The 10095-nt window shown below is 39.6% G+C and overlaps 1 protein-coding gene across 1 annotated transcript in view; it reads right to left on the reverse strand.

Annotated features, from left to right (window-relative positions):
* LOC102830147 (tetratricopeptide repeat protein 27-like) overlaps positions 1 to 10095 on the reverse strand; it is a 310736-nt gene that overhangs the window by 60453 nt on the left and 240188 nt on the right. The window lies entirely within an intron of this gene.

A 10095-nucleotide genomic window follows, 5' to 3' on the forward strand; every position in this document is an offset into this window, starting at 1 on the left:
GAACTGCTGACCTTGCAGTTCAAACGGCTTCACAGTCTGGTGCATTAACCCACAGCGCCACACCAGGTTGTTGTTGTTGTTGTGTTGTTGTGAAGTGCCATCGAGTCGATTCCGACCCATAGCGACCCTGTATAGGGTTTCCGAGGAGTAGCTGGTAAGCTTGAACCACCGACCTTGCAGTTCAAACGACTTTGCAGTCTGATGCATTAGCCCACAGCGCCACATCAGGACTCCAGATTGTTGTTGTTGTTAAGTGCCGTTGAGTCGGTTCCGACCCATAGCGACCCTGTGTAGGGTTTCCAAGGAGTGGCTGGTGAGCTTGAGCCTCCAATCTTGCAGTTCAAACCGGCTTTGCAGTGTGACGCATTAACCCACAGCGCCACACCAGGCCTCCAAATTGTTAGGTGCCTTTAAATCGGCTCCAACTCATGGTAACTCTATATACAACAAAATGAAACACTACCTGGTCCTGAGCCATCCTCATTATCCTTAATTTTTAACCCACTGTTGCAGCCCCTTTGTCAATGAATCTCATGGGGGATCTTTCTCTTTAACACTACTGACCCTCTACCTTACCAAACATGATGTCCTTTCCCAGGGACTGGTCTCTCCTAATAACATGTCCAAAATATATGGGAAGTCTTGCTATCTTTGCTTCTAAGCGCATTCTAAAAACAGATCTACAGGTTCTCCTAGCAATCCATGGCACTTTCAATATTCTTCGCCAACACCATAATTTAAATGCATCCATTCTTCTCTGTTCTTCCTTATTCATTATCCAGTTCTCACATACATCTGTTGTAGTATTGTTTACTGTCGTCAAGTCATAACAACCCTGTACAGGATTTCTGAGGAGCAGCTGTTGGGTTTGAAACACTGACCTTGTGGTTCACAGTCCAGCACTTATCCTACATCACCAGACCAGGAGTCCCACATACAAATGAGGCAACTGAAAATACCATAGGCGTCAGTCAGGCACACCTTGGTCCTCAAAGTGCCACATTTGCTCTGAACACTTTAAAGAGGTCTTTTGCAGCAGATTTGCCCAATGCAATATATGGTTTGAATTCTTTACTGCTGCCTTGATGAGCACTAATTGGAGATCCAAGTAAAATTAAATCCTTGAAACTTCAATTATTTCTCCATTTATCATCATGTTGTTTATAGGTCAAGTTGTGAGGATTTTTATTTTTTTATATATTGAATTATAATCCATACTGAAGACTACATTCTTTGATTTTCATCAGCAAAAACTTGAAGTGTTCTTCATTTTCAACAAACATATGTGTCATTTGCATATCACAGGCTCCTAATGAGTCTTCCTCTAATCCTGATGCCATATTCTTCTTCATATAATCCATTATGTTTCTCGGATTATTTGCTCAGCATACAGACTGAATTAATATAGTGAAACAATACAACCCTGATGCACACCTTTCCTGATTTGAAGCCACACAGTATCCCCTTGTTCTGTTTGAACACGTGCATCTTGTTCTGTGTACAGATTCTGCATGAGAACAATTAAGTGTTCTGAAATTTCCCTGATTTGCAATGTTATCCATAGTTTATTACGAGTCACACAGTTGAATGTCTTTGCATAGTCAATGAAACACAAGTAAACATCTTTCAGGTATTCTTTGCCAATAGCAATTATATCCCTCATTCCATGTCCTCTTCTGAATCCAGCATGAATTTCTGGTTGTTCCCTGTCAATATGCTGTTGTAACCATTTTTTAATTGTCTACATAAAACTTTTAATTTTGTGTGATATTAATGATGTTATTTCATAATTCCCACATTCTGTTGGTTCAATTGCATCTCATATTAACCAAGTAAATCATTACTGGAGCAGACAGCTCCAACTTTCTTCCTCAGAGTGGCTAGTGGGTTTGAACTGCCAATCTTGTGATGAACATTCCAGGGTTTATCCTATAGAGCCACCAAGGCTCGTATTTGTTGTGAAGTGCTGTCGAGTCGGTTCTGACTCATGGTGACCCTGTACACAAAGAATTAAACACTGGCCGCTCTGCACCAGCCTCACAATTGTTGCTACATTTGAGCCCACTGCTGCTGCAATTGTGCCAATCCATCTCTTTTTCGCTGACCCTCCATTTTACCAAGCATGGTGTTCTTCTCCAGGCACTGGTCCCTCGTGGTAATATGCCAAAGCATAAGAGATGAAGTCTCACTATCCTGGCTTCTAAGGGGCATTGTGGGCTGTACTTCTTCCAAGATATTTGTTTGTTCTTCTGGCAGTCCATAGTATCTTTAATATTCTTCTCCAACACCATAACTCAAACTCATCAGTCCTTCTGTAGTCTTCATATTCATTGTCCAACTTTCACATGCATATGAGGCTAATGAAAATATCACGGTTTGAGTCCGGCATATCTTAGTCCTCAAACTTATACTTGAACGTAGAGTAGCTAAAGCGAATGGAAGAAATGATGAAATAAAAGAGCCAAACAGAAAAAATTTAAAGGCAAGCTCCAGAAGACAAAGTGTTATAATAAAATATGCAAAGACCAGCAGTTAGAAAACCAAAAGGGAATGTGCTCAGCATTCCTCAAGCTAAAAGAATTGAAGATAGAAACTGAAGCCTAAAGTTACAATACTGAAGGGTTCTGAGTAGGAGGACTTTAACATTTTCTCTTCAGCTCTTTTACTTCATCATTTTTTCCATTTGTTTTAGCTACTCTACATTGAAGAGCAAGTTTCAGAGTCTCTTCTGACATCCTCTTTGATCTTTTCTTTCATTCCTATCTTTTTGATGATGATTTATGCATGGTCTTTCATTCCTATCTTTTTGATGACCATTTATGCATGGTCAACTTGATGTCCTCCCACAAGAACTCTGTTCTTCAATAATTAGTTTTCAATTAGTCAAATCTGTTCTTGAGATGCTCTTTAAATTCAGGTAGGAATTTGAAGGTCATCATTTGGCTCTTGTGGACTTGTTTTAATTTTCTTCAGCTTCAGCTGATCTTGCATATGAGCAATTGATGGTCTGTTCCATAGTTGGTGGATCTTCTTTTGGCTGATGATATTGAGCTTCTCTATTGTCACTTTCCACCAATGTACCGATTTGATTTCTGTGTATTCCACCCAGTGAAGTACATGTGTACAGTCATCATTTATGTTGGTGAGATAGGTATTAGCAGTGAAAAAGTCAGGTCTTGTAAAATTCTATGATGTGATTTCCAGGGTCGTTTCTATCTCTAAGGTCATATTTTCCAACTAGATAGATCCTTCCTCTGTTTCCAACCTTCATGCATTCCAATCACTAGTAATTATCAATTTATCTTGGTCACATTTCATCAATTTCAGAATGAAGAAGTTGGTAGAATTCTTCAGTTTCATCATCATAAGCTTTGATGGTTGGCAAATATGAATAATAGTTGTATTAACCGGTTTTCCTTGTTTTGTTGTTACTAAGTGCCAACTTAGTTGGTTCCAACCCATAGTGACCCTGTATAGGGTTTCCTAGGAGCAGCTGGTGAGCCTGAACCACTGACCTGGTGGTTCAAATCAACTCTGCAGTCCAACACATTAACCCACAGTACCATACCAGGATGCATATGGTTATGATCCTATCATAGTATTGTATTTTATGATAGATCCTGAAATATTCTTTTTGACGATGAACGTGACAACATTACTCTTAAATTATCATAGTAAATCATGGGATTGTCTGATTCAAAATGACCAATACCTGTCCATTTCAGCTTACTCAAGTCTAGGATCTTTATACCTTCCATTTCATTTTTAATGACTTCTAATTTCCCCAGATTTAGACTTCATACATCACATTATCTATTCTATGAATGAATGTCTACAACTGTTTATCTCATTTTGAGTCATTGCTCATCAGCCAATGAAGGTCCAACAGTTTTGTTCCATCTGTCATTAAGGTCTACTCTACTTTGTGGAGGCAACTCTTCCCTAGTATATTCTGAGTGCCTTTCAACCTGAGGAGCATAATCTCTCAGCAATATATCAGACAATGTTTCCCTGCTATTCACAAGGGTTTCAGGGACTAATCTTTCAGAAGTGGACACCCATTTTTTCTTCTTAATCTGTTCTTAGTCTGGAAGCCCCACTGAAACCTGTCCACCATGGGTGACCCTGTTGGTATTTGAAATATCAGTGACATCGCTTCCAGCATCACAGCCAACAGGCAAGCCCATCATAGTATGATAAATGACAGAGACACATGGAACTTTTAACTCTAGAGTTTTCTAATTATTTGTGGTCCACCTACTAAACCATACATAATACACTCACTAATATTACCAATGAAAACTGGCATCTTGGTTTAGGAATGGTCATAATCCTAAGAAAAGATCATACTAGAAAAACAAAATCAAAAGAAACTTCAAAAAGATTCTCACACAATTCCTCAAAACACATGTTTGAGTACCAAAAATCTTTAGTATCTTCTAGCCAGTGCTATCTGACAGAAAATGTAATGGGAATCAACACATACTTTTGGGGGAGACACATTTCAATTCATAACAGTCAGGCAATTGAGAAAACTGACATCCTTGCTGATTCCAAGCCCTTGCTCAATCCTGCAAACACAATACGTCCCAGGAAATGTTCTTTTATAATGATGCTACAGTCTTCTTTATTGATTCCATCTTCCCTACTAAAGCCACAAATCACCCACCCATGACAATCATTTCCATATTTAAACTTCTTCTAACACTACTTTTGCCATGTCACTCTTTTATTCAAAACCACAACATATACTACGTCTATAAGGCACGATAACTCTCTGGCAGGGTATTTAAGGCTCTTCACCAAGCAGGAAATTGTCAATGTTCAACCACTGTTAAGTGCCATCAAATGAGAAATCTATATAAGGTTTCCAAGGAGTGGCTGGTGAGTTTAAGCCGCCAACCGTGCAGTTCAAACTAACACTGAGGTTGAGTGCTTATCCTACAGCACCACACCAGGACTACAATGTTCAATTAGGCAACCACATAATGTCTTATCCAGGTGCAGCGCTTCAGAAAGTGAGAATAGGGCATGAAAAATAATGAAAATATGATTAAGCTGAAAAACCCTTATTGATAGACCAACAAACTGGTTTTGTTGCATTGTTGTTATTGTTAAGTGCCGTCGAGTCAGTTCTGACTCAGCAACCTTGTACAAGGTTTCTGAGGAGTGGATGATGGGTTTGAACTGCCATCCCTGAGGTGTGAAGGACTCATAAAATCCTTCCATTCAAAAATTACTTCCAAACATATAATTATTTCTTTTAAAAATGTCAAAGTAAAAAAAAATTAATGTTTATCTGAATATTAAAAATGATAATAGTAAGAAAAGGAGTTAATTAGATTTTGATATTTATGTTGTTGCTGTTAGTTGCCATCAAGTTGAGTCCGTACAGACTCAAAGCGACCCTATGCACAACAGCATGAAACACTGCCCGATCCTGGGCCAAGCTCACTATCGTCGCCATGCTTGAGCCCACTGATGCTGCCATTTTGCCAATCCATCTCGCTGGGGGTCTTCCTCTTTTTCTCTAACCCTCCACCCTATCAAACATGATGTCCTTCTCCAGAGACTGGTCTTTCCTGACAATATGTCCAAAATATGAGAGACGAAGTTTGGCCTCCCTGGCCTCCAAGGAGCACTCTTAAAGAAGCTGCACTTCTTCCAACACAGATCTGTTGGTTCTTTTGGCAGCCCATGGCACTTTCAAAATTCTCCTCCAACACCATAACTCAAAAGCATCAATTGGTCTTCCTACTCTTCCACAATATACTAGAGTCCTGGTGTGGTACTGTGGGTTAATGTGTTGGGCTGCCAAGTCATTTTGAACCGTAAGGTCGATGATCCCAGCTCACTAACTGCTCCTCGGAAAGCCTATTACAAGGTCATTATGGGTTGAAAATGACTGATTCAATGGCATGTAACAACAACATAATATACTATGAAATTTAATTAAATTTTTTTTTAAGTATCATGTACTTTAGTTTCTTAGCCATATCTGATTCTAATACCAGGTCACAGATACTTTTTCAGCCAATATGTTTTTTCAATATGAATTCAGAATTTTAAAATTTTTCATAAAAATTGTCTGCAATCTACTTCAACACTGCTCTATTAATTAACAAACTTACTGTTAGTAAAATGTGAAATTGAGATTTTTTATTAACTCTTTTCTGTATACCATAATCATTTTAATTGAGAAAGTATTGTCTCTAATAGTACTGAACTTTTTAAATACTGAAACATAAATGTTTTTTCAGGAACTGTATTTTTGCCTCGATTTGGACTCCCCTCCTGTGTTTTGTGAAAAGACTGCTCTGCCTTCACTCCTTACTGATGCAACTTGGATATAAAAGGACAAATTTTTTAGACTCCATTTCTCTTTCTTCTCTTTATTCTAACACTCTCCTTCTTCAAAGATAGTTCAGATTTGCATCACAAGTTATAATAAGTTTATGGCATTCAAGTTTGCATTTTGTGGTAGTTTAGTACAACTGTAGCATCAAATGCCTGCATATTTTGGCAGGCTTCCGGTTGGTTTGAATTGGACCCATATGACAAACTGCAAAACATCCTCATAACATCTGTTTGTACTGTGACTCTCCCTGGAGCAATTGTCATTTTTTGTCTCTGTAAATAATTAATTTAAAATTATATAATGAGATCATCAAGACTTGTCAAGTCTTCTCTTCCAACTTCCCTCTCATCCATCCCTTCTTTCCTATTGTCCCTTCTGCAATGATAAATGGCATGAGCAGATTATTGTACAGACTCCTAACTCGGCCTCCATATAGTATTTCCCAAGTCCATGGTGTTGTTAAAACAATTTCCCTAAATTATATCCTTGCACACCACATTTCTTCATTTAAAACAAAGCCAAAAACAAATCAACCCTTCAATAACTCCCTATCTGCCAAATAAAAAGTTCAGTTTAGGACCTTTCATAAGCTGGCTGCAGTCTAATTTTCACACTCTAAGGGTCCTATTCCCTTTCACTCCACCAAACAAGCCTGCCTGCTGACTAACTGCATTGCTTTTCCAAACACATACCCCTCCTTGGTCTGCTTCTGCTGGCACTGCTCACCTCCCCAGGTTGCCCTCTGCCTATTCAAGTGTGACTTGTCCTTCAAAGGCAAATTTAAACTTCCTCTCTTGATTGCCTATCAAAGCTAGAAATGTTCTCTCATAGCTAGTGTTTTACAAGTAGCTCACTTGGTATTTCTTTGATGCCTGCTATTGCTATCCAGCTTTGTCTGTGGTTGTTTCACTAACTTGTGAAACTTGTTTCACTAACTGAGAGCACAAAATGGATTATCTGGTGACCTTCTGCCACTTCTTTGTCCTTTGCACAGCAGCAATCAATCTATGTTTGACTGAACAACTGGTTAAAGATATTATTCATTCACTTATTCACCAAATACTTATTAAGTACCTAATATGTGCCAAAAGGGGGAGTGTATTCGATGGCAGTGGGTTTGGTTTTTGGTTTAATATGTGCTTGCTGTTGTTGTCAGGTGCCGCTGAGTTGGTTCCGACTCTTAGCTGAATAGGGTTTCTGAGGAGCGGCTGGTAAGCTTGAACCACTGATCTTGCAGCGGTTCAGGCTGACCTTGAAGTCCAGCACAGCTCCACACCAGGATATATACAATTAGAACCTTCCAAATCTGGTGGTTGATAAGGAGTATACGGTAGGAGCGGAAATTGCAACCTTTAAATAGAATCATCAGTAAACTTGGCCTCACTGAGAAAGTGACATCTGTGCCTAGTCTTGAATGAGGTGACAGCATGCGCCTATCTGGGAGAACAGTTCAGATAGGGAGAATAAGTACTAAGACCAGGAGACAAGAGTATATCTGGTATATTCAGGGTAAAGGAAAGGGCAATGTAGAGAGGCGAGGGAAAGGAGACAGCAGATAAACCATAAGAGCTAAACTGTGGAAAGCTTGGTAAACCGTTATTGATCTCTAGCGCACTAGGGAGCCAATGGCACACTGTGAGCAGCGGGGGGACATGATCTGATTCTTGTCTGAAAGGATCTGTTCGGAAGCTCACTGAGAATGGATGGGACATGTGTGAAGCCATAAAGACAGTAAGAAGGCACGAATCAGGTGAGAGGTGATGGGAAATTGGATCAGGAAGGTCCACTTCTTACTGTAAGAGTAAGAAGTGATCCAATGCTGAATATATTTTGAAGACAGGGCTGCTGGGTTTTGCTGATGGATTAAATTTGGGGTATAAGAAAAGAGAGTTAACAGGTGACTTCAAGGTTGGATGTGGCTGTCATTTACTGGGATGAAGATAACTTCGCAGGGAATAGGTATTAAAATTTGAGAGCTGTCAGTGAGCAGATGGTATTGAACACCTTGAGAATCGATGAAGTCACAGGAGTGTAGAGAGAGTGGAGACATAAGGACGAAGCCCTAAGGTAGCCCAACACAGAAAAGATGAGGAGAAAACAGCACAGGAGACTGAGAAAGAGCAGCCAATAAGGTGGGAAGAAAACAGTCATGATAATATGTTAAGAACACACTGTGTGCTTGGGAAAACAATTCAGCTCTGAGAAGCACTGTAGGATAGACACTGGACTGCTGACCATAGGTCAGCAGTTCAAGACTACCAGCTATTCCAAAGAAGAAAGATGATACTTTCTACTTCGGCAAAGATTTACAGCCTCAGAAACCCTATACAAAGTAGCTATGAGTCTAAATCAACTTGATGACATTTAACAACAACAATAACATGCCAGACAAAGGAGTCCTGGTGTAGTACTGTGGGATAATCACTGGACTGCTAACCCCAAGGACAGTGGTTCAAACCTACCATATACAGGATTGTTATTTTGTTTTTGTTTTTTTGCCTATGCCTTCAGTGCAGATTGGATACTTCTTTTAATATCATAAGTTCTTGATCATACAGGGTTGTTCTGAGCTGGAACCAACTCAATGGCACTAAAAATAACAACAAAAAATGGCAGACTAAAAGAGAGATGTGATTTTCTCCACTCAGTATGGTAATTATGGTTAGGTAGACTCTAGGCTTTTGGTTGGAGCAGAGAGTACTAAGATAAGCAAGGACAGAATACAATCTTCCATATTCTGTAAGTTGCTGTTGTTGTTATTAAGTGCCGTAAAGTCAGTTCTGACTCATAATGATCCTGTGAAGGATTTCTGAAGCTATAAATCTTCGCATGAACAGAAAGTGTCATCTTTTTCCTGTGCAATGGTTGTGGGTTCAAACTGCTGACTTTGTGGTTCGCAGTCCAGTGCTTATACTACATTATCTACTGCTCTCCAATTTCTTTATGGTGGTGTTAGTGGTCGTGTGCTGTTGAGTCAATTCCTACTCAGAGTGATTCTGTACATGGTTTCCAAGGCTGCAAACCTTCATGGGAGCAGAAAGCCTCATCTCTCTCTCCTGCTGAACTGCTGACTATGCAGTTAGCAGCCCAGCTTGTAACCTCCTATGCTACCAAGGTTCCTTGCTTTCTATATAAGCAAAAGTAAAACTTTAATAACACAATATTGAATGAGTTATGTCTTATACCAAAAATGGAAGGAAAAATAGAAAATGATAATCAAATTTGATCAGTTTTTTACCCTTAACTAAACCAGAGATATTTGTGCCAGAGAATTATTTGTTGTGGGGAGAATCCTATGCATTTTAGGATGTTTAGCAGTGACGCTGTGAGTTAATGCACTGGTTTGAACTGCAAGGTCGGCATTTCAAGCTCACCAGTTGTTCCTCGGAAACCCTATACAGGGTCGTTATGAGTCGAAGTCCACTCTAGGGCACTTAACAACAAGAAGCCGTATCCGCAGCCTCCACTACTAGATGTCAGTAACACACACACAGTATAACAACCAAAAGTGTCTCGAGACATTGCAAAATGGGCGGCAAAATCACTCCCAGTTGAGATACACTGAAGTGCCAACAAAAGTCAGTTCCCAAGTATAATTTAAGGATCCTCTCTGCCAAATGCAACGGTTAAATGCTGCAATTAGCTCACCCTATCGTAAAAAATTTACTTCTGATTTTTCAATACTGTTGTTGTTGTTATGTGCCATCGAGTCGGTTCCGACCCATAGCGACCCTGTA

The sequence above is a fragment of the Chrysochloris asiatica genome, unplaced genomic scaffold, assembly GCF_000296735.1.
Source record: "Chrysochloris asiatica unplaced genomic scaffold, ChrAsi1.0 scaffold00016, whole genome shotgun sequence".
Taxonomy (NCBI): Eukaryota; Metazoa; Chordata; class Mammalia; order Afrosoricida; family Chrysochloridae; genus Chrysochloris; species Chrysochloris asiatica.